General features: G+C 47.8%; 1 long non-coding RNA gene across 1 annotated transcript in view; it reads left to right on the top strand.

Moving 5' to 3' along the window:
* Nucleotides 1–25985, top strand: part of LOC137538185 (uncharacterized) — a 72227-nt gene that overhangs the window by 30843 nt on the left and 15399 nt on the right. The window contains exon 3 of the long non-coding RNA XR_011024705.1: nucleotides 18887–19021. This is a non-coding gene — a long non-coding RNA (uncharacterized lncRNA). The remainder of the gene's footprint in view (nucleotides 1–18886; nucleotides 19022–25985) is intronic.

Here is a 25985-nt window from a genome sequence, read left to right as displayed (position 1 = left end):
CAGGTGCACATTGTAATACTCACTGCATATACCTACTACCTGTTGTTCACAGTGCACCCACCCACCTACGTGAGCGCACGCAGTGTCACTGTGCCTGTCTGGTACCTGTCTGTGTGTGACAGGTGCACATTGTAATACCTATCACTGCATATACCTACTACTACCTGTTGTTCACTTCAGTGCAGCCACCCACCTATGTGAGCGCACGCAGTGTCACTGTGTCTGTCCGGTACCTGTCTGTGTGTGACAGGTGCATATTGTAATACCCACTGCATATACCTACCTGTTGTTCACTGTGCACCCACCTACCTACGTGAGCGCACGCAGTGTCACTGTGCCTGTCCGGTACCTGTCTGTGTGTGACAGGTGCACATTGTAATACCTATCACTGCATATACCTACTACTACCTGTTGTTCACTTCAGTACACCCACCCATCTATGTGAGCGCACGCAGTGTCACTGTGTCTGTCCGGTACCTGTCTGTGTGTGACAGGTGCACATTGTAATACCCATCACTGCATATACCTACTACTACCTGTTGTTCACTTTAGTGCACCGACCCATGTACGTGAGCACACGCAGTGTAATATACCACTCCGTGCATACAAAACAGGTAGAGGCAGAGGTAGAGGCAGACCCAGAGGAAGGCCACCCGGCAGGTCTGTGCAGAGCTGGGACAAGGTCCTCCAGCACCCAAGGCTGAGACACCAAAGTGCGCCCCTCCATCCCGCCCACTCCAGCTGTCACACACTGATTGCTATTAGACTAAGAGGGCCACAGGGCCCACAACCTCCCCAACACCTTAATATCTAGTTATCTGGCTTGCAGTCACTGCTATGTATCCCCTTTTCTTATTTATTTCTGCTTCAAACACAATTAGGAATGACAGCTGAATGAATTGTGCGCCCCCTCCTACTCTGCGCCCTGAGGCTGGAGCCTCTCCAGCCTATGCCTCGGCCCGGCCCTGGGTCTGTGTGAGGTCGTGGTGATTTCGTGCGGCCCTGGACCAGAGTACAGTGCTCAGAAGAAGGCACGTCCCATCAACTCCCAAGATTGTCAGGACGTGGTTGACTATTTAACACAGAACACCCATCTTCCACAGCCACCAGTGCTACTCCAAGTACCACATCCGCTACATGTGACAGTTCGCAGGAGTTATTTGGTGGGGAAATCACTGATGCACAGCCATTACTGTTACAACCAGATAACGGCGCTAAGCAAGTTACACCACCTCATATGTCTGAGTTAGGCGGCGACACTATGGACATTACGTGTGCGGAGGGGGATGATGAAGTACCTGCTGTTGGTGCATTTTTGGAGGTGTCTGAGGCAAACGAAGCTGGGCAGGATGATTATGATGATGACGATGATACAGATCCCACGTATGTTCCCAATAGAGGAGATGAACAGGGGGACAGTTCAGAAGGGCAGTCAGAGAGGAGTAGGAGGAGACAAGTTCCTGAAAGAAGCAGGGGGAGCTCGTCGTCAGAAACAGCTGATGGCAGTGTCCGACGCCACCTATGGACAGCCAGCCAACATGCACTTCAACGCCAGCTGCTGATGCCACCATAGTGCCATCACCCCAGGGGGGGCTCAGCGGTTTGGAAATTTTTTAGTGTGTCTGCCTCAGATCAGAGCAATGTCATCTGTTCTCTCTGCCTACAAAAATTGAGCCATGGAAAGGGCAACACCCACATCGGGACAAGTGCCTTACGAAGACACATGGAGAAAAGGCACAAACTACAATGGGAAGAGCACCTGAGCAAAAGCAGCACACAAAAGAAAAGCCACCCTCCTTCTACTCTTCCTCCTTCAGGTGCATCATCTTCAGCTGCTTTCTCCCTTGCACCTTCACAGCCACCCTCTTCCACTCCGCCTCTGACCTTGAGCGGTTCATGCTCCTCTGCCCACAGCAGCCAGGTGTCTGTGAAGGAAATCTTTGAGCGGAAGAAGCCAATTTCTGCCAGTCACCCCCGTGCCCGGTGTCTGACAGCTGGCTTGGCGGAACTATTAGCGCACCAGCTGGTGGACTCCGAGGCCTTCCGTAACTTTGCGGCCATTGGGACACTGCAGTGGAAGATGCCAGGCCGCAATTATTTCTCTAAAAGGACGATACCCAAACTGTACTGTAAAGTAGAGAGGCAAGTGGTGTCATCTCTGGCACACAGCGTTGGGTCAAGGGTCCACCTGACCACGGATGCCTGGTCTTCCAAGCACGGTCAGGGCAGGTACATTACTTACACAGCCCATTGGGTCAACCAGTGGACCAACTTGTGACACCTCCACGGCTTGCAGGCAGGCCTCCTGCCACCTCCTCTCCTCCTGCTACATCCTCTTCGCTGTTGCCATCCTCCTCCTCCTTGGCTGAGTGGCAGTTCAACTCTACTGGTGCTGCGACCTCCTCTCCAGCTACACAGCCCCAGCTCCACAGGGCCTATGCTGCATGCCAGGTACGACGGTGTCACGCCATCTTAGACATGTCTTGCCTCGAAGCGTAGAGTCACACTGGAGCAGCTCTCTTGGCTGCTCTTAACAAACAGGTGGATCAGTGGCTGACCCCACACCAGCTAGAGATCGGCAACGTGGTGTGTAACAATGGCAGCAATCTCATTTCCGCGTTGAATTTGGGAAAGCTGACACATGTACCCTGCATGGCACATGTGCTGAATCTAGTCATTCAAAGATTTATGTCAAAGTACCCAGGCTTAGAGGACATCCTGAAGCAGACCAGGAAGTTGTGTGGGCATTTCAGGCGGTCTTACACGGCTATGGCACACTTTGCCGAGATTCAGCGGAGAAACAAGTGGCCAGTGAGACGCCTGATTTGCGATAGCCCAACTTGCTGGAATTCGACCCTGCTCATGTTCTCTCGCCTGCTAGAGCAGGAGAAATCCGTCACCCAGTACCTCTACAATTTCAGTAGAAGGACACAATCTGGGGAGATGGGGATGTTCTGGCCCAACAACTAGACACTGATGCGAAATGCATTCAGGCTCATGTGGCCGTTTGAGGAGGTGACCAACCTGCTGAGTAGCAGTGAAGGCACCATCAGCGACTTGATCCCGTATCTTACTTCCTGGAGCGTGCCAAGCGTAGAGTGGTGGATCAAGCTGTGGATGAGCATGAAGAGGAACAGTTACGGGAGGAAGCGTTTGTGGGATAAATTCTTATCAGAACCAGATGTTTCTTCAACACCTGCGGCAGCACTGAGGGGGGGAGGAGGAAGAGTCGTGTGGGGAAGAGGAGTCAGTCTCAGATAATGAGGAAGGTGTTTCTTTGGAGGAGGAGGAGGCGGTGGCAGAAGATCAACTGCAGCAGATGTCGCAGGGGGCTTGTGCTGCTCAACGTTCCCGTGGTATTGTTCGTGGCTGGGGGGAGGAGGAGGACTTACCTGACGTCACTGAGGAAGAGCAAGAGGAGATGGATAGTACGTCTGGATCCAACTTTGTGCAGATGGCGTCTTTCATGCTGTCCAGCCTGTTGCGGGACCCCGGCATAAAAAACTCAAGGGGGCTATACTGGGTGGCCACGCTACACTACACTCAGTATAGTCACAATGTGGCGGACATGTTACCAACTCACCTGAAGGCAGAAAGGATGCAGCACTTGCAGAACAAGCTGGCAACTATGCTTTACAATGCGTTTAAGGGTGATGTCACAGCACAACGCAATAAAGGTACCACTGCCAGTACCACAGGACGCTCCAGCAATCTCATGGTGATGTCGGACATGCGGACGTTCTTTAGTCCAACGCCTCGCCTTAGCGCTTCCGGCAATGCCTGGATCAGCAGGTAGCCGACTACCTGGCCTTAAAGCGGATCCGAGATGAAAAACTAACTATAACAAGTAACTTGTCCATATACAGTACAGACCAAAAGTTTGGACACACCTTCTCATTCAAAGAGTTTTCTTTATTTTCTTGACTATGAACATTGTATATTCACACTGAAGGCATCCAAACTATGAATTAGCACGTGTGGAAGTATAGTACATAACCAAAAAGTGTGAAACAACTGAAAATATGTCATATTCTAGGTTCTTCAAAGTAGTCACCGTTTGCTTTGATTACTGCTTTGCACACTCTTGGCATTCTCTTGATGAGCTTCAAAAGGTACTCACCTGAAATGGTCTTCCAACAGTCTTGAAGGAGTTCCCAGAGATGCTTAGAAACTTGTTGGCCCTTTTGCCTTCACTCTGCTCACCCCAAACCATCTCAATTGGGTTCAGGTCTGGTGACTGTGGAGGCCAGGTCATCTGGCGCAGCACCCTGCTCAAATAGCCCTTACACAGCCTGGATGTGTGTTTGGGGTCATTGTCCTGTTGAAAAATAAATGATGGTCCAACTAAACGCAAACCGGATGGAATAGCATGCCACTGCTAAATGCTGTGGTGGCCATGCTGGTTCAGTATGCCTTTAATTTTGAATAAATCCCCAACAGTGTAACCAGCAAAGCACCCCCACACCATCACACTTCCTCCTCCATGCTTCACGGTGGGAACCAGGCATGTAGAGACCATCTGTTCACCTTTTCTAAGTCACACAAAGACATGATGGTTGGAACCAAAAATCTCAAATTTGGACTACTCAGACCAAAGCACAGATTTCCACTGGTCTAATGTCCATTCCTTGTGTTCTTTAGCCCAAACAAGTCTCTTCTGCTTGTTGCCTGTCATTAGCAGTGGTTTCCTAGCAGATATTCTACCATAAAGGTTTGATTCACACAGTCTACTCTTAACAGTTGTTCTAGAGATGTGTCTTCTGCTAGAACTCTGTGTGACATTGACCTGGTCTCTAATCTGAGCTACTGTTAACCTGCGATTTCTGAGGCTGGTGACTCGGATGAACTTATCCTCCGCAGCAGAGGTGACTCTTGGTCTTCCTTTCCGCATGTGAGCCAGTTTCTTTGTAGCATTTGATGGTTTTTTAGACTGCACTTGGGGACACTTTCAAAGTTTCCCAATTTTTCGGACTGACTGACCTTCATTTCTTAAAGTAATGATGGCCACTCGTTTTTCTTTACTTAGCTGCTTTTTTCTTGCCATAATACAAATTCTAACAGTCTATTCAGTAGGACTGTCAGCTGTGTATCCACCTGACTTCTCCACAATGCAACCGATGGTCCCATACCCATTTATAAGCCAAAAAATGCCACTTACTAAACCTGACAGGGCACACCTGTGAAGTGAAAACCTTTTCAGGTGACTACCTCTTGAAGCTCATCAAGAGAATGCCAAGAGTGTGCTCGTTACAGGCTGTCCACCTCCACCGCCTGGATCTTCTGCTATAAGTCCTGGTAATTCAGCCAGTCAGCACAGTACGGCCACGTGCCGCTCCAACAGCCAGGAGCATTCTGCACCTAAACAATAGTGCTGTGCAGTTGTAGTACGCTCCCAGTGGCAGAGTGTGTGCATGCGCACTACGCCAGACTGGCTCAATTACCTGGACCCATAGCAGAAGATCCAAGTGGCGGAGGAGGACAGCGAGGGTGTAACAAACGTTGGAGAGGCAGTTGCGGTGAACAGCGATACCACCGCAGCTGCCTCCAGCTCTCTGCCTAGCAATCTATCCGTGCCTCGGGCGTCTAGCACGCCGAGGATGGGTTTGTCAGTTGCACATAAGGGCCTCGATTCATAAAGCATTCCCGCATTTGGAAATGCTGAAAACTGCTCACTTTACCGACCACACAGCAAAATCTGTATTCATAAAGGCTTTTTCCGCATGAAAAGCCGACATTCGCGAGCAGAGTGATCAATCACCACCTTGCGCGGTGATTATCATAGCAAAAGTAACAAGTTGTCAATTCATAAAGATTAGAGATAGCGGTATGCGGACGGGTATTACCGCTACCTCTGATGTGGCGAGAAGCGTGCGGAATACATTGCAGTGAATGGGACAGACCTCCCAAGCAGCTGCAGAGAGAACACCGCACGGAGGGATTCCGCCTGCTTCTCCTGTTTCCGCATGTCTCCCGACAGCCTAACGCCTGCCTACAGCGGAATATCTCCGCACGCCTGTCACAACTAGCAAAATTTTTATGAATTACCACCCTGAAGGCGGAAATACCGACAGCGGTGTTTCCCCGCTCGACGTTACCTTCCCGACAGCACTTTTATGAATCGAGGCCAAGGTCGCCTTATCGCGTGCACGCGCGCACAGACAGGACCTTCATGCGGGGAGGAGGTGCGTCAGCTGACCGGCCGGTCGGCTGACGTCAGAGGAGACACTCGCCGCTCCTCATTGGCTGAGAGGAGTGGGCGTGACGGAGGGGTCTCCTCTGCTTCATAAGCCAAGCTGAATCACTCGCAACTTGTCTGCTGTTGCGAATACTTCGTGTTAGCGCTCAGACCTTAGATAGATCCGGTGTGCTTTGATCCGGGAGGAAACCGGGGATTTCACACAGAGATAAGAATTGTTGATAACTATAATTATAATTGAATTACTGTAAATTATCTGTGTATGACTCTTGCTCGTTCTGACTACTCTTCCGCTCAGTGATTCTGTACTTCTGCCCACCTGATTCTGCTGCCGACTCTGCCTGTTTAAACCTTCTTGCCTTGCATTCTGATTTTGTACTTTATCTGTCTGTCTGTTGCCAACCCGATTAGTCTGACCACTCTACTCTCACCAGAGGGCCCTTGTCTCTGGTGAGAGGCGCTGTACTGTTAGTGCACACCAGCTCCTCTGGTGAGGTATAGCTAAATCTATCAGTACTACTGTTGCACCAAGCACTATATTCTGCTATCACATTGTACTGTTAGTGCCCACCAGCTCCTCTGGTGAGGTACAGCTAAATCTATCAGTACTACTGTTGAACCTAGCACTATACTTTGCTATCATTAGCTGTCTGGTATACTTGTATTATTGGTGATTCTGCAGATCATCATATGATCAGGTATATATCTGTATTATAGGTGATACTGCAGATCACCTAATAATCAGATCTCTGTTACCTGCTGACACATATCGTTACAGAACAGCAGATCAAAATGTCTATGGACGCACTGTGTAGCCAAGTTGGGGCCTTGACCACAGCGGTGAACAATTTAACCGTGCTGGTCAATACCCAACAGACTCAGATCACCCAGCTGTCTGGAGTTGTGCGGACCCTCCAGCCTGCAACCGCACCAGTGCAGTCCCCTCCAGTTATAGAGCTTAGAATGCCTCTACCTGAAAAGATTTCAGGGCACAAATCTGATTTTCAGAATTTCAGAAATCGCTGTCTTTCTTACTTTGAGATGAGACCTATTTCATCAGGGACAGAGAGTCAGAGGGTGACCCTCATTAAAACCCTGTTATCAGGGGATTCACAGACATGGGCATACAGTCTTCCTAGTGATCATGAGGCATTATCTTCAGTTCAGGCGTTTTTTAAGACCATGGCTATCATATACGATGATCCTGATATCGCAGTCACTGCTGAAAGGAAGCTAAAGACCCTCAGACAGGGACGAAACACGGTGGAAACTTATGCCGCAGAATTTAGAAGGTTGGCTGTGTCGGCTACATGGGGACAGTTTGCCTTACTAGATTGTTTTTTTAACAGGATTATCTGACCCGGTCTCTGATGTGATGCTAGCTCATCCAGAGCCTAAGACTGTCGAAGAAGCGATTGCATTGGTGGTAAAGATTGATCGCCGCATTCGTTATCACAGGCAGACTCGTGGGAGATATTCTGTGAGGTCTGTTCCTAACGTTTCTCCGTCTTCTTCTTCTCCTATGAATGAACCGATGCAAATCGGACATTCCAAATTATCAGAGGTAGAGAAGACCCGAAGACGGTCAGAAAGGTCATTTAGTACAGAACTGCCCTAAGAAGTCGGGAAACGCTGCCGCCTAGGTGTAGTTAGATGTACTACCCTAGGCGAGCCAGCATTACCTCTAACAGATAATCGCTTGCTCCTCCCCTGTTCTATCAACTGGGAAGGTCAAATTTCGTCCACTCAGGCATTTGTGGACTCGTGGAAATTAGGGATTCCCCTAATCCCATTAGACAGACAGATTTTGGTGACAGCAGTGGATGATTCCCCCCCTGCAGTGTAAACAGCCTCTTTCTCAGACCCCCGAACTGTTGTGTCATATAGGGGTATTGCATAAAGAAAAGTTAGTTTTTTGTGCTTCAAATGGCAACCTCCACTGTGATCCTTGGGATGCCGTGGTTGTAAAAGCATTTTCCTCAGATTGACTGGAGTTCCGGCCAGTTGTTAAGCTGGTCATCCTTTTGTCATCATCATTGCATGGAGAAAGTTGCTGTTTGCGCCACCAAGGTTCAGGTGGAGGGGGTGCCAAGGCAGTATGCTGAATTTGCGGATGTGTTCTGTCCCAAGGCGGCAGACAAACTTCCTCCACACCGAAGTTTTGACTGCCCCATTGAGTTAAGGCCAGGTTGTATGCCCCCTAGAGATCATTTGTATAACCTTTCTAGTCCTGAAAAACTTGCAATGCAGGATTACATTAAGGAAAACCTGGCCAAAGGGTTTATTCGTCCTTCTAAGTCTCCGGCCGGAGCAGGGTTCTTTTTTGTCCAGAAAAAGGATGGTGGGCTTTGCCCTTGTATTGATTACCGGGGATTGAACAAGATTACCGTAAAAAATCGTTACCCACTCCCTCTAATTGAGGATTTATTCTCTCAGGTGACTAATGCAAGTATCTTCTCTAAACTTGATCTAAGAGGGGCATACAACCTGGTACGCATAAGGGAGGGTGATGAATTGAAGATGGCATTTAACACACCCGACGGGCACTACGAGTACCTTGTCATGCCCTTCGGGTTGTGTAACGCTCCTGCTGTCTTCCAGGAGTTTATCAATGAGGTCTTCAGAGAGGTCCTGGGGAAGTTCGTCCTGGTATATTTGGATGATATACTGATCTTCTCACCTCATTTCTATCTCCGGGCTTTCCATGGACCCGGGGAAAGTCTCTGCCGTTCTGGAGTGGCCACAACCTGTGGGGTTGAAGGCACTCCAGAGATTCCTAGGCTTCGCCAACTATTATAGAAGATTTATTAAGGGATTCTCTTCTGTAGTAGTAGCACCCCTCACTAAGCTCACCAAGAAAGGGGCGGATACTTATAAATGGTCAGCAGAAGCACACTCTGCTTTTTCATCATTAAAGAAGCTGTTTTGTTCCGCTCCTATCTTGCGGCATGTGTATGTCACTCATCCCTTTATTGTGGAAGTGGATGCATCAGTGTGACGGATTGCGGAGAAACGGCGGTTTCCCCGCAGCAACATGCGTCTGGTTTGGCTGGACCCAGTAGCGCACACAGATGGAGAGCTACGCGCGCGCGCCGCAAGACAGGCTGTTTATACCAATAGGAGAAGGATCAGCTGATCGAGGCGGTCAACTGATCCCAGCTCAGTGGTTGATTGGTTGATAGGAGCTGGGTGGCCCTGGAGAGCGCTCCACTATATATATCTCTTGCTGTTCAGTTGCTGGTTGTCTGGCGTTGCGAATACCTATGTGTTAGCGCTCAGACCTAGTCAGATCTTTCAGTGTGGTGGAACCAGGAGGTCCTGGGAATCCACACTTAGCCAGTTTACTGTGTATCATCTGTGTTATTCCTTCGACCAGTTCCAGGGTGTAGAGACAACGGACCTCACACCCCAGACTAGGAATACTGTGTATCATCTGTGTTATTCCTTAGACCAGTTCCAGGGTGTAGAGACCACGGACCTCACACCCCAGACTGGGAATACTGTGTATCATCTGTGTTATTCATTAGACCAGTTCCAGGGTGTAGAGACCACGGACCTCACACCCCAGACTAGGGAACTTGTGTTATCATCCTGTTATACATCAGACTAGTTCCAGGGTGTAGAGACCACAGACCTCACACCCAGACTAGGCATTGTTTGTTATCTGTTATGACGTATTGCTTTTCTGACCACTCCTCTGATCTCTGATTCGGTACCTTGCACTTCTGATATTTCGTTGCCAAACCCTGCCCGAATTAGCTTACCGTTTGTGTACTTTATCTGTCAGTGTGTTGCCGACCCGGCCTGCCCGACCTTTCTGGCTGTCACCCACCCCTTGGGTGCTCAGCCTCCCTGCAGGGGCCCTCTGCTTCTCAGAGGGGGCACTGCTGCTAAACCAGTCAGGGTCTCCTTCTCCTGGAGTCCTTGACTGCAGTAGAGTCTGTCTCTACATATTGGACCACTTGCTACCCCTGTGGTCCAATTTCTACTGTTACACCAAACACTCACACACTTCAGGTGTCCAGAGGTTAGCAATATATCTGTCTTATCGGTGATTCTGCAGATCATCAATAATCAGGTATATATCTGTATTCTTGGTGATACTGAAGATCACTAATAATCAGATTCTCTCTGCGTGCTGACCCCGATCGTTACAATCAGAGATTGAGGTTGGGGCTTTACTGTCACAACATTCTGGTTATCAAGGCAGGTTGCACTCCTTTGCATTTTTCTCACGTAAGTTCTCCCCCGCTAAGAGAAATTATGATATCGGAAACAGGGAGCTTTTGGCCATCAAACTCGCATTTGAGGAATGGCGTCATTGGCTCGAGGGGGCAGAACATGTGATCACGGTCTATACGGACCATAATAATTTGGAATACATCGAGGGGGGTAAGAGACTTACTCCCCAATAGGCTCGCTGGTCCCTGTTTTTCTCGAGATTCAGGTTCGTCATTACCTACAAGCCAGGTAGTAAAAATGTTAAAGCAGATGCTCTGTCTAGATGTTTTGAGCCTGAGACAGTTCAGTCACCAACCCCTGAGAGCAATCTTCCAGAGAAGGTGGTCTTGGCTGCCACTGAGACTTGGGAAGATTGGTCCACCACTCTAGGCCCCTATCAACAAGATGTTCCCGAGGGGAAACCTGAGGGAGTTCTATTTGTACCACTTCCCTTTCGCCTGCAGATCTTGCAGTTATTTCATGCACATAAGAATGCAGGGCACCCCGGGGCTGCTCGGACACAGGAGCTACTTTCCAGATGTGTCTGGTGGCAATCCTTGGCTCTAGATTGTAAGGAATTTGTGAAGGATTGTTCCATTTGTGCCAGAAACAAGCCATCCCGTCAGGCTCCTGTGGGCACTCTGCAATCATTGCCAGTGCCTAAGGAACCATGGACCCATTTGTCCATGGACTTTGTGGGGGAGCTCCCCAGGTCTGAGGGTAAAACGGTCATCTGGGTGGTAGTCGACAGGTTCCGCAAGATGGCTCATTTCATTCCTCTGGACAGATTCCCCTCTGCCCAAGAATTGGCGGATCTCTTCATTCAGCACATTTTCCGGTTGCATGGCATCCCGGAGAATGTAGTGTCAGATAGGGGAGTTCAGTTCGTGTCCAGATTCTGGAGAGCCTTTTGTCATCATCTGGGGGTGGACCTGTCATTTTCCTCTGGCTACCACCCACAAACCAATGGGCAAACTGAAAGGGTTAACCAGTCCATTAGAGCAGTTCCTCAGATGCTATGTGGCTGATGCGCAATTGGAATGGGCGCCATTCGCAGAATTCGCGCATAACAACTTGAAAAGTTCTTCCTCAGGCTTTTCACCCTTTCAGGTGGTAACGGGGAGATCTCCCAAATTTTTTCCGTTGTCAGTGGTTTCTTCTCCTTTTCCTGCTCTGGAGGATTGGCAGGGTGCATTAAAGGAGTTTTGGATTATGGTTAAAAGGAATTTGGAAAAGGCCTTTCAGACCCAGAAAAAGCAGGCAGATAAAAAGCGGTCAGTGGAATGGGAATTTGTACCAGGGGACATGGTGTGGGTTTCAACCCGGCACCTGGCCCTGAAGCAGCCATCAGCAAAATTGGGTCCCAGATTTATAGGTCCATACCCTGTTTCTAAAAAGATCAATGAGGTCACTCATGTCATTTCACTGCCATCCAGTATGAGAGGTGTCAGGTCATTCCATGTGAACCTGAGTATGAGATTGAGCAAATGTTGGATTCCCGTCCGGTGCGTAACTCAGTACAGTATCTTGTGCATTGGAAGGGGTATGGGCCTGCGGAGAGGTCTTGGGTGCCGACTTATCGCTTGCATGCTGAGGAACTTAGGAAAAAGTTTCATGAGTTGCATCCTGAAAAGCCATGTGGGACGTGTTCGGAGTCAACGCCTCGAGGGGGGTACTGTAACAAACGTTGGAGAGGCAGTTGCGGTGAACAACGATACCACCGCGGCTGCCTCCAGCTCTCTGCCTAGCAATCTATCCGTGCCTCGGGCGTCTAGCACACCAAGGACGGGTTTGTCAGTTGCACATAAGGTTGCCTTATCGCGTGCGCGCTTGCCCAGACAGGACCTTTTATGCGTGGAGGAGGCACGTCAGCTGACCGGCCGGTCGCCGCTCCTCATTGGCTGAGAGGAGTGGGCGTGATGGAGGGGTCTCCTCTGCTTCATAAGCCAAGCTGAATCACTCACAACTTGTCTGCTGTTGTGAATACTGCGTGTTAACGCTCAGACCTTAGATAGATCCGCTGTGCTTTGATCCGGGAAGAAACCGGGGATTTCACACAGAGATAGGAATTGTTGATAGCTATAATTATAATTGAATTACTGTATATTATCTGTGTATGACTCTTGCTAGTTCTGACTACTCTTCCGCTCAGTGATTCTGTACTTCTGCCCATCTGGTTCTGCTGCCGACTCTGCCTGCTTAAACCTTCTTGCCTTGCCTTCTGATTTTGTACTGTATCTGTCTGTCTGTTGCCAACCCGATTAGTCTGACCACTCTACTCTCACCAGAGGGCCCTTGTCTCTGGTGAGAGGCGCTGTACTGTTAGTGCCCACCAGCTCCTCTGGTGAGGTATAGCTAAATCTATCAGTACTACTGTTGAACCTAGCACTATACTTTGCTATCATTAGCTGTCTGGTCTGGTATACTTGTATTATTGGTGATTCTGCAGATCATCATATGATCAGGTATATATCTGTATTATAGGTGATACTGCAGATCACCTAATCAGATCTCTGTTACTTGCTGACACATATCGTTACAGAGGGACTGGTTAGCCTGAAGGGGGCTGGAGGAAGCCCCAGGTGTGTATAAAACTTTTGTTTTCATTTGTCTCAGGTTTACTTTGTTACACAGTAGTACTATACTCTACATATGCACTCTCCACAGAGCTGCAGGGAATCCACTGAGAATGTTGTGCACATTGAACACAGAGTGTACATGAAGAATGTGTAATGGAGGAAGAATCCCCTTATTCTCCTGCAGAGTACCTGCAAATCACTCTTACATGTACCCACACAGTTAATTTGCTTAGGGCCTGATAGATGTTCTTTGTTCCTGTCTGTACCTTCTACAACTATTCTTACCTAGGACCAGTGGCGTAGCTAGGGTATTTGACACCCGGTGCGGATAATTTACCGAACCCCCCCCCCCCCTCCCCCCCAAAAAAAAACCGAAGCGCGCCGCGGCAAAAAATGGGTGTGGCCATGTCATCACATGGGCGGGGCTGACTGTAATGCAACTGTAGCAGTAAGGCAGTGACTAATATAGGTAGCCGGAATAGTTGCCCCTGCACAGGTTAGAGAGGTAGGTGCCCCCAATATAGGTTAGTTAGGTAGGTGCCTCCAATATAGGTAGCCAGTATACTTTCCACCAGTATAGGCTAGCTAGGTAGGTAGGTGCCCCCAATACAGGTTAGACAAGTAGGTGCCCCCCTGTATAGGTTATATTAGGTAGGTTCCCTGCAGCATAGGTTAGATAGGTAGCTGCCCCCCAGTATAGGTTAGATTAGGTAGGTGCCCCCCAGTATAGGTTAGATTGGTAGCTGCCCCCAGTATAGGTTAGATAGGTAGCTCCCCCCCCAGTATAGGTTAGATAAGGTAGCTGCCCCCCAGTATAGGTTAGATTAGGTAGCTGCCCCCCAGTATAGGTTAGATTAGGTAGCTGCCCCTCCCCCAGTATAGGTTAGATTAGGTAGGTGCCCCCCAGTATAGATTAGATAGGTAGCTGCCCCCCCCCCCCCCAGTATAGGTTAGATTAGGTAGGTGCAACCCAGTATAGGTTAGATAAGGTAGCTGCCCCCAGTATAGGTTAGATAAGGTAGCTGCCCCCAGTATAGGTTAGATTAGGTAGCTGCCCCCCAGTATAGGTTAGATAGGTAGCTGCCCCCCAGTATAGGTTAGATAAGGTAGCTGCCCCCCCCCCCATAATGGAGGGGGGAGGTCAGCCGCGGGGAGGGCAGCCCGACCTCTTTCTCCCTTCCTCTCCCCGGGCTGCCCTCCGTGCTCCCCCCTCTGACTGCAGAGTTAGCCAGGGAAGCGCTGTATACTGTCAGCAACTCACCTCCCTGGTTCCAATCGCCGCTCACTAGCCACCGGTATTCTCCTCTGGATACACGCTGATACACACACTGCTTTCTGTTAAACAGGAAGCAGCGTGTGTATCAGCGTCTATGCAGAGGAGAAGACCAGCGGCGATTGGAACCAGGGAGGTGAGTTGCTGACAGTATACAGCGCTTCCCTGGCTAACTCTGCAGTCAGAGGGGGGAGCACGGAGGGCAGCCCGGGGAGAGGAAGGGAGGAAGAGGTCGGGCTGCCCTCCCTGCGCCTGACTCCCCCCTCCATTGCAGCGCCCCCCTCCCTAAGCGCTCAGCCTCAGCCCTCAGGGAAGCCCCACATCACCCCTGCCCTGCCACTATCTCACCCCACCTGGTGCGGGTCGCACCCCCCTCACGACGCTAGTGCCTAGAACTAGTTTTAGTCTATGAATAAAAGTATTAGAGGCAGAAGATCAGCTGGATATCCAGGTAACAAGTATTGTTCAAAAAGGGAATAAATATGGCAGCCTCCATATCCCTCTTACTTCAGTTGTCTTTAAACATTCCTAAGCATTGGAGTTAAGAGATGCATTTCATGTTACATACTTTCAATCAATTGTAATATGCAAGTTAGAGGAGTCGGAGTCGGTGGAATCCTAACCTGAGGAGTTGGAGTCGGTGGATTTTGGTCCGACTACACAGCCCTGGTTCTGTAGTAAGGGGGGAGGGCCCCATCCATAGTTTTGCAGGGGGGCCCAGTGATTTCTAGTTACGCCCCTGGCAGTGAGTATACAAAACCCTGACCCAGGGTTTCGGTTGGACGCCTTAATCAGATGAGGACCATGTTGAGTGCTTGAATGCCAGAATCAGGCCCGGCCTGCCCATGAGGCGGGATGAAACTTTTGCCTCAGGCGGCACTTCTGGGGGGGGCGGCACCTGCCCGTCCGTGGGTGTGGGGGGCCGCCCGAGCTGGAGGGGATAGCGGGCAGGAAGGGGGTATTGGGTCTAGCGGCGGGGAGGGGGGTCGGACCCCCCCCTCCCTCACCTGGGACCCCCTGTCCTCCACTCCCCTCCAGCTTTAAAGAGTTAAATTGCCGCCACTATTGTAAGAGGCACGTCAGGGATCACTCACCTTTTCCGCGTTCCAGCGTGCGCTCCACTGACGTCACTTCCTGCTACGACGCCCACTGTATTGTAAGTGGACGGCGCTACAGAAAGTGACGTCAGTGGAGCGCACGTTGGAACGCGGAAAAGGTGAGTGATCCCCGCCCGTGCCTCTTACAATAGCAGCGGCAACTTAACTCTTTAAAGCTGGAGGAAAACGGAGGACGGGGGACTCATGTGAGGGAGGGGGGTCGAACCCCCCTCCCCGCCGCTAGGCCAATACCCCCTTCCTGCCCGCTATCCCCTCCAGCTCGGCAGCCCCTTACACCCACGGCTTGGGGGGCGGCGGCGGCAGCGATTTCCTCAAAGTTTGCCTCAGGCGGCAAAAAGTCTAGGGCCGGGCCTGGCCAGAATCCAGCACACTACTGATGGGTGGATTGCAAACTTTGGAGGACAGTGAAAATCATTATTTCTGTGAGAGAAAGGCAGATATACTTTCCACTCTCCCACCTGACCTGAGGTGGAAAGGCCGTTGGGTAAATTGCCCTATCCACAGCACCAGGCCTTTTCTTATTATTTAACCACCCTTGCTTCTGCCGAGTCTTGGGACTGACTCTGATTTCCCTGGCAGCTTGTCCAAAATTGCGCTATTGCTACATAGTACCTTTATATAGCTCCAAAAGCATGGATATCAAATAACTGTGGTATTTTATTGGTGTGTGGCTATCACCAACGTTATAAGTACATACATGTGTACTGTACATCCAGACTGCCACATGTAGCAAGGATCCTCCCCACTGGCAGCTGAATGTTGAGCCCCCATAAATCCTTTGTTTTAAAGAAACACTTTAACCAAATAGGAAAATGTGAATTTTAACCTGACTTCAGAGATGACACCTGTGATTGTCTTTATAGGATTAATCTCTTGAATCTGACTGCTGGTAAAATGCCTCTGGCTTCCGTTATCCTCCTTTGTATGACTGACCTTTTACTGCCCCAACAACTGAAACTGGAGCTAACAGGCTACAAGGCACAGCATCATGTGACAAGAGGCTGCAGTCTCAGCTTTAGCACTGTAAAAAGCCTATTGCGTTTGGCTGAGGTGATCTTGGTGGACTTAGATACCGTATTTTTCAGACTGTAATACACACTTTTTCTCCAAAAATTGTGTGTGTGGGGGAGGGGGGGGGGGAGTGTGTCTTATACTCTAAATGTACTCTATTTGAACTACACTGTACAGATTGCAGTGGATATTTTCCTCATTAGTGTACCCTACCGCGCCACACCTAACACGATTCCGCTTCTGGCCCCTGCAATATGCACCCTGATTGGCCGCTGACAGCAGACACCGGAGAGGATACATAACACGAGAATGTGCATGGCCAATTACAGTCTGTGCTCAGTTGGCGGCCAGTAGGATGGGGCACGGAGAGGAGAGAGCTGGCCAATTACATCCTGTGCTCAATTGATGGTGAGAGCCAACTGAGCACGCTAGATGGTTTTGGAAGAGCCGGATGCCGCGTGCAGGGACGGCTGGGCTCATTGCTTTCTGCACACATGTGAGCTCTTCTACCTGCTCACTATTGCCGCCATGAAATCAGAAAGTCAAGGAGTCCCGATTGCAGGCGGCTCTCACTGTGAACATCAGTGCTGCCAGCGGCTTGCTGGACGTCTCTGGTGCCGGTGATATCGCCAGTCACACAAATACCATTAAATCTATCACAATGGGGAGGGTTGTTATGAGTGGCAGCTGTACGTGTTGTGGGCTTGTCCTTGTAGTGCTCATGTGTGTCCGTATGGAATAGAAAGTTCTGCTCACATCTGGTGGTATGCTCAGTCAGGCCTGGAGCAGGACCTTGGGCTAGGGAGAAGGCCACCATTAAGGGGTTTTGCGGCACCCTTCCCCCTCCTTCTCCCTCTAGTTTAAATGATGCAGTGGGGTTAAAAAGGGTAAAGGCTGCTGCAGCCTTGATTGACAGATGGTGGGGGTAGGCGCAGTCAGGCTAGGGTTCTATAGGAGATGAGAGACAGGCAGGATGAGGTCAAGTCCTTGTGCAGGATCAGGGAGAGGATAGGGAGGAGTTTACCACTTGGCGAGGAGAACAGGAAAAGGTATTGTTTTTTTTCCCCTCTTACCCTCCCAAATTTTAGTCGTTGTGGGTCTTTATAATTAAACTGAGGTAACTTGGAGTACTGATATGGATGGTTTTGATAAGTTAACACTGTTTATTTTGTCAGCTGGGGGGGGACTTTGGAGGTCAGAACACGGTCAATTCAATTTTTGGGGACTCGCTCTCAGATGGCGACTTCCGGGTAATTGGTGCACAATAGTAAAGAAGGACACTGCACTCAGGAGCTGTGTAGCAACAAGCTGTATTGGAGTCACAAGATACACAACATGTTTCGGGCGCCTTCCTCTGGGTAATTGGTGGTAGACGCCAGATAGGACCTTGGATTTTTGCAGCGCTCAGCTGTCCCCGAGCCAACGAGCACGGCTGTAGGACTGTATCTTGGGCTGTGTCGCATATGCTGTTTCAGTTGACCTCCTTAGCCCCTCCCCATGTTTTTTTTGGTTTATAATGAGTATAATGTTTACATGGTTATTGGTATTGTTTTGGTTTATAGTTAACCTTTTATTATTCAATAAAATGGGCTGCTTTAACCAATTTAATCCACCTGAAGCAGTCCAAGTCGTTTATCTTGGTTTTAGTTTTAGGTTGGGTCCAATATGGTTTCTCGGGTCTTGGCAAGGGGTGGGGGAAAAATGGGCAAATACCCACTTCAAGATGTGGAAGGTCAAGCCTTGCCCTGTTCTAACGTATACTAAAGCTTTTGGATCAGCCAAAACATTGCCAGGACTACCCTAGTGTATTTTGTTGACCTCCTAGTACATTTGATTGAATTGCTTGAGGAGGAGCTCCATAAGACAATGGACGCACCAGGTTAGTATATTTTTTCCTTGTTTTTGTCCTCTAAACCTAGGTGCGTCTTATAGTCCGAAAAATGCGGTGTTTCCTGAAGTGATAAAATAATTAACACATAAAGAGCTGTAGTTATTGACTTTTGGTTTTGGAAAGTGTAATTGTCAACAGGAATATATAGCAAATTAAGTATTTTGCTCTTGACTTACTGGCCTCCATCACCCTCTTTCTTGTAGCTAGATCATATTCTGTCGCTGTGACCTCCCCTCCTCCTCCCGCGTTAATATTTTGTTCATTAAAGAGTTTTCTGTTGGGCGACAGCAAATTCCGTTTCTTCTTCCCGGTTTTTTTTTGTTTACCTTGACTTTATTATTTTTATTTACATTTTTTTTATCCTTTTTATAAAATAAAAAATGTACATCCCGGGGAGCAATCAGTTTAACATGAAAGTCAGGCAACACTCGGCAGCGCTTTAATAATTCTGCTAATTTCAAGGTGTTCTGAAGTGATGCGATTTGTCCTAAAAAAAAAAAAAAATAAAGTAAAATAAAACGTACAAATAACCTTTTCATCTTAATTGGATTGCATTTTGTCTCATACGGAAATTTGTAACCTCGTTCTTAATTACAGCAGATTGACACGGAGAGAGACGCCGTCTCTTCGTTGGACGCTTTGTGGCGTTAATGAGATGAAGTTGGAACGCCAGCGCGTCTTTTATTCCTCTTTCGAATGATCTGACGGTGGCTTTTTAAAGGTGTCACTGAAGTAAGTAAACAAGGAGCGCTGGAGGATGGGGATCTTGTTTGCGGGCAGCGCATTCAGGCATTCCACCTGATCAGTGATGGCAGCACAGTGGCGTAGTGGTTAGCACTCTTGCTTCACAGTTCTTTGTCCCTGGTTCGAATCTCAGACAGTTTGTATTTTCTCCCTGTGTCTGCACGGGGGTCCTCTGGGAACTCTGGTTTCCGCCCACATCCCAAAAACCTACAGGTAAGTTGATTGGTTTCCCTCTAAATTGGTCCTAGACACCACATGATACATACATAGACATATGACTATAGTACGATTCGATTGTGAGCCCCTCTGAGGGATAGTTAACACTATGGGTCATATCCTAGTAACTTTTCGATTGAGTTTTCTACACTCCCACTAAACAAGAAATTACTCAAAATAAGTTTGAGATTACATTTTTTTTACCTACTTATTTGTACGTCTTCAGTTGCCAAGTGCTGAAAAGTAATTTTTTTGTTACAATGAAAAATGATTTCCTTAGAGAAACGTTAACAAGATATGGATCAATATGTGGAGCAAATGGTGCCAGATGCAAGAAATTCATTGTTTCAGTGTTAATACCAGTAATTTCTTTCTTCTAAACAGAGGTTCAGCTTGGCCCAGGCAAACCAAGCAGCTGCTTGGGGTGTCGCCCACAGCAGGGGCCTCCCATGCTGCCAGGGCCACCCTGTCTATGACTTGTATGGCCACCACTACCTCCCCATCACTCGCACACAGACATCAGCATAGCTCCCAACTGTCCCTTTTTCGGAGGGACAGTCCCTTTTTGGGAGCCCTGTCCCTCTGTCCCTCTTTCCTCCTCATTTGTCCCTCTTTCTATGTAAATATATATATTTCTATACTAAAAATGTGTTTGATTGACTCTAAACTTTATTCCCAACCTTTAAATTGATATATTAATAATTTTAAAATGTTACTATGAAGGAAAATGAACCAGGATAAAAAGGACCAGTGTGGTTTGAATGATAAAACAGCATGTTTCTTATGAAATCTTTATGGCATGCGTGACTACAGGCGTGGTGAGGGCGTGGCCAAGGGTGTGACAGGGGCGTGGCTTAAATGTCCCTTTTTCTCATCTCAAAAAGTTGGGAGGTATGTATCAGATCAGCATCAAAAGTGAACAGAGGAGAGAGCGGCATAGTGATCACAGAGTACACCTCAGGTGCGGAAATTAGGTCATTGCTCATTTCCTGTGTTTAAAATTTGCAGCAGCACAGTGACCGCAGCGTACACTTCAGATGTGGAAGTAAGTCCATTGCTCATTTCCTGTATTTAAAGTGTGCAGCATGTTTACTCCCATGAATACCTATACTGAAGGTCGCTATCTATACTCGGGGGACACCTTGGCGCATACATTCAAAATCGCCACTGACAAATTTTGGTGCCGGGTGAAGCCAACCCTGCTGCAGGCAAACTCCCGGGTGGCTGTAATGCTTTTCCCCCTCCGAGTTGTCGCAAATCGGGGTGGAATACGTCATTCAGGCACCGGCTATTCCAGCGGCTGATTTACCTTTTTTTTTTTTTTTTTTTTTTTCGTAGTGTGAGTTCTGGCAATCGGTTGCACCTAAATTAGTCAATGAGCACCGATATATCCGTAATTCTCATTACAGCCCATGGCGGTGCCTAAATCTTTGGGACAGGTCTGCATCAAAATTGTCTTGCACCTTGGCTACCTATACTGGGTGTGGCCACCTATACTGGAGATACACCTTGGCTACCTATACTGGGTGTGGCCACCTATACTGGAGATACACCTTGGCTACCTATACTGGGTGTGGCCACCTATACTGGAGATACACCTTGGCTACCTATACTGGGTGTGGCCACCTATACTGGAGATACACCTTGGCTACCTATACTGGGTGTGGCCACCTATACTGGAGATACACCTTGGCTACCTATACTGGGTGTGGCCACCTATACTGGAGATGCACCTTGGCTACCTGTACTGGAGGAGGGCTACATTTTTTTTTGGGGGGGGGGGGGGACCTTTGGCTACCTATTATTATGAGAGCAGGGGCATCTGACTTTGAAATCACAAATTATATGCCGCTTGGGGCCACAAAAACCTAGCAGCACCCCTGCTTTTTTAATATATAAGTTATTTTGACGTCTGTGGTTTTTATCATTTTATTTATATTCCCTCTGGGCTTCTTATCTTTTATCAGTCCTTAGCTACTAAAACTATTTTTGGACTACAGTATGTATAAGCTCTGTTTAGCTTCATTTAATAGCACATTGTCTTCTCTGGACCACATCTTCTCCTCTGGTTACTGTAGACTCTCTTAAGAACATTTAAAAGATAAGGCTTGCAGGTATCTTAAAATAGTTTTAAATATCCTGAAGACATTGCATTTGTAGCACATCTACACTCTTCTACACCTACTCTCCTACTTTCCGCGCCATAAATTAACGCAGACGGGAAAAGAGGTGGTGAGTGGAAGGGGAAGGTGGATGTGCAAATGCCCCTGAGCTCTCTTGCTTTCTTAAGGACTTGACCGGCCGAGCGTGGTCATTTTGGGTTTTTACCAGCCAAAATCCAATAAAGTGACAGTGTTTGCATATTGGCCGTGGTAGTCGGTCACTTTGCAAATTGGCTAGCCAGTTCCCAAAGTGGCCAGACTTAGGGATTTGGCTGTAAAATATACACTGAATAAGAGATTATATTAACCCCTTTGCCGCTCCAATTCTGACGGCAAGGGGGCGGCGCAGCACTTTTACATTTTTTTTTTTTAAATCATGTAGCGAGCCAAGGGCTACATGATAGCCGCTGGCAAGCGGCATCCCCTACCCACTTCGATCGCCGCCGGCGATTTTTGCAAGCAGGAAATCCCGTTCAGAACATGGGACATGGACGTCAGAGGGAATCCCGATCCACCCCTCAGCGCTGCATGGCACTGATTGGCCAGGCTGCGCAAGGGGTCTGGAGGGGGGGCGGTGCTGCGGGTAGCGGCGAATTGGCGGCAAGCAGCGGCGTTCGGAATATGCACGCAGCTAGCAAAGTGCTAGCTGCGTGCAGTAAAAAAAATTTTTGAAAATCGGCCCAGCGGGGCCAGAGAAATCCTTCTGCGCAGGTTACCCCGAGCTGAGCTTGGGATAACCGGCAAGAAGGTTAAGTTAACTGTGCACATTATGTTTTATGAACATACATTGCAGCTTTTCAAAATAGAAAAGGCAATTGTACAAGGAAGTTCTTAAAGAGGAACTGTCGCGAAAATCTTAAAATTTAAAACACATACAAATAAGAAGTACATTTCTTCCAGAGTAAAGTGAGCCTTACATTACTTTTCTCCTATGTTGCTGTCATTTACAGTAAGTAGTAGAAATCTGAAATTACCGACGGGTTTTGGGTTTGTCTATCTCTTCATAGGGGATTTTTGGCATGGCCTTTATTTATTATAAAGACACTGAAAATGATTTATACAAAGATGCTTGCAGCCCAGCCTCGCTGCACACTTTTTGGCAGTTGGACAGAGCAACTCCTATTCACTAAGTGCATTTTGAAAATAAAGAAAACTCTGAGACCCCCCTCCCTCCCCATGAGAAGATGGGCTAGGCCAAAATCTATCGGTAATGTCATATTTCTACTACTTACTGTAAGTGACAGCAACATAGGAGAAAAGTAATTTATGGCTCATTTTACTTTTAAATAAATGTACTTCTTATTTCTATGTGTTTACATGTATGTTTTAAATTTTAAGATTTTCGCGACAGAGGTCCTTTAAATCCTTAGAAAACCTCCACATAAATGCTGTTGTTTTTTTGGGGGCCTCATTCAGTCTGAAGCCACACCCCCCTAATACAGTATTCAGTAGGGAAGTGTGGCTTCAACTACAGTATAATCTTGTTATAATAAACTTGAGTCGGCAGCTCTCTTCAGACTGGTTGCAGGTGAGTTGATGCCTAATAACATTTGTAAGACAAGAAGAATGGCACCAGCACTGGATGTACAGTACTGTACAAATAAGCAGCCTTGGGAAAATGAAGAATAATGTGAATGTAAACAAAAGAGGATGCAGCGTTACCACTTCCATGTAGCAATCACTGATAAAAGTATCCTCACAGTCCTCCCACATGACTGTTTGCACTCTCGGGTATCTTTTCCCTTGTTAGCGACGACACTCCTGGTAGCGTGTGGAGCGCAGTACAGGCTACATTCACTTGTAGTGGAGATTGGAGTGGTCCATCTCACTGAAAAACTAAGGAGATTGGAGAGGAGAGTGCTAAGTCTTACCCGTAACGGTATTGGAACCACTAGCATTACAGATGCAAGTGGCTTAGCATGATTGGCTGCATTTTAAAGAGAGGCTTCATGATTGGCCCAAGTGTGAGCAGAAAGTTTTGCTGGACACGTGCTGCAAATCCCACCTGCAGAGGTAACAGGAAGTGAGTGGCTGCCTCTATTCAGTGACAGATGCAATTTTTAACTACCTGCCAACTGCTCCACGCCAATTGGCGTGAACGCGGCGGCAGCCCCAGGACCACTCCACACCGATTGGCGTGAATGGCTTTAGATGGGGCTAGCAGGAGATCGTGCGCGCATCAGCTGTTGGAAGGCGGAGCTCCGCCTTCAATCTCCCAGCCTTTAATCGCCGCTCAGAGACTGTTACACAGCGAAACCGCTGTCTAATACCCTGTACAGCGCTGCGATCTAAGGCATCGCTGTACTGGGGACAGCCGTGTCACACGGCTGTCCCCACTGTAGGCAGGGAAGTGATCGTCTGTCATAGGCTGAAGCCTATGACAGCCAATGACACGAATCGAGGGGCTGCCTCTAATCAGCTGCAATATACAGTGGTTTGCAAAAGTATTCAGCCCCCTTTAAGATTTCCACATTTTGTCATATTACTGCCACAAACCTGAATCAATTTTATTGGAATTCCATGTGACCAACACAAAGTGGTGTACACCTGAGAAGTAGAACGAAAATCATACATGATTCCAAACATTTTTTACAAATAAATACTGTAACTGCAAAGTGGGGTGTGCGTAATTATTCAGCCCCCTTTGGTCTGCGTTCAGTCAGTTGCCCATAGACATTGCCTGATGAGTGCTAATGACTAAATAGAGTGCATCTGTGTGTAATATAATGTCAGTACAAATACAGCTGCTCTGTGACGGCCTCAGAGGTTGTCTAAGAGAATATTGGGAGCAACAACACCATGAAGTCCAAAGAACACACCAGACAGTTCAGGGATACAGTTAAGAAATTTAAAGCAGGCTTAGGCTACAAAAAGATTTCCAAAGCCTTGAACATCCCACGGAGCACTGTTCAAGCGATCATTCAGAAATGGAAGGAGTATGGCACAACTGTAAACCTACCAAGGCAAGACCATCCACCTAAACTCACAGGCCACAAAAGTCTGGTGCAAAAGTTGAGGATGCAAGGACTGGGGAAGAGTCTGTGTTCATGGATAGGGAACTGGCTAATGGACAGAAAACAAAGAGTTGTGGTCAATGGATCATACTCAAAATGGGAGACTGTTAGCAGTGGGGTCCCACAGGGGTCTGTTCTGGGTCCAGTGCTCTTCAATTTATTTATTAATGACCTAGTAGATGCAGTAGTGAGCAATGTTGCTATTTTTGCAGATGATACAAAATTGTGCAGAATCATTAACTCTCAGGAAGATAGTGTCATATTGCAACAGGATCTGGATAGGATGGCTATATGGGCACATACATGGCAGATGAAATTCAATGTTGACAAATGTAAGGTCATGCATTTTGGACGTACTAATGGTCTAGCACCATACAAAATAAATGGGATACAGTTGGGGACATCAAACTTGGAGAAGGACTTAGGAGTACTCATTGACAACAAGTTAAATAATCGTACTCAATGCCAAGCAGCTGCAGCTAAAGCTAACAAAATTTTGGGATGCATTAAAAGGGAAATAAAAACTCGAGATGCTAGCATAATATTGCCCCTGTTTAACTCTCTAGTAAGGCCACATCTGGAATATGGAATTCAGTTCTGGGCACCACATTACAAAAAAGATATTGCAGTTTTAGAGCAGGTGCAGAGACGAGCAACAAAATTGATGCGTGGGATGGAAGGTCTCACTTATCGAGAAAGGTTAGATAAACTGGGTTTATTTAGTCTAGAGAAAAGACGCCTTAGAGGGGATCTAATTAACATGTATAAATACATCAGAGGGCAATATAATACCTTGGCGGATGAGCTTTTTGTCCCTAGGCCTTCTCAAAGGACTAGAGGACATGATCTGCGCATGGAGGAAAAATGTTTTAGCCATTTATTTAGGAAAGGGTTCTTTACAGTAAGAGTGATTAAGATGTGGAATGCATTGCCACAGGAAGTCGTTATGGCAAACTCTATACCTGCATTTAAAGGGGGCTTAGATGCTTTCCTTGCGTTGAAAGACATCCATGGCTACAATTACTAGGTAATGCCTAATGATGTTGATCCAGGGATTTTATCTGATTGCCATCTGGAGTCGGGAAGGAATTTTTCCCTTTAGGGGCTAATTGGACCATGCCTTGTAAGGGTTTTTTCGCCTTCCTCTGGATCAACAGGGATATGTGAGGGAGCAGGCTGGTGTTGTACTTTATACTGGTTGAACTCGATGGACGTATGTCTTTTTTCAACCAAAATAACTATGTAACTATGTAACAAGGAGAGCGCTGATCAGAAATGCAGTCAAGAAGCCCATGGTGACTCTGAACGAGCTGCAGAGATCTACAGCTCAGGTGGGGGAATCTGTCCATAGGACAACTATTAGTCGTGCACTGTACAAAGTTGGCCTTTATGGAAGAGTGGCAAGAAGAAAGCCATTGTTAACAGAAAAGCATAAGAAGTTCCGTTTGCAGTTTGCCACAAGCTATGTGGGGGACACAGCAAACATGTGGAAGAAGGTGCTCTGGTCAGATGAGACCAAAATTGAACTTTTTGGCCAAAATGCAAAACGCTATGTGTGGC

The sequence above is a fragment of the Hyperolius riggenbachi genome, chromosome 11, assembly GCF_040937935.1.
Source record: "Hyperolius riggenbachi isolate aHypRig1 chromosome 11, aHypRig1.pri, whole genome shotgun sequence".
NCBI classification, from domain to species: Eukaryota; Metazoa; Chordata; class Amphibia; order Anura; family Hyperoliidae; genus Hyperolius; species Hyperolius riggenbachi.
The sequence above is the reverse complement of the archived record's forward strand: the minus strand, read 5'-3'. Positions and strand labels throughout refer to the sequence as shown.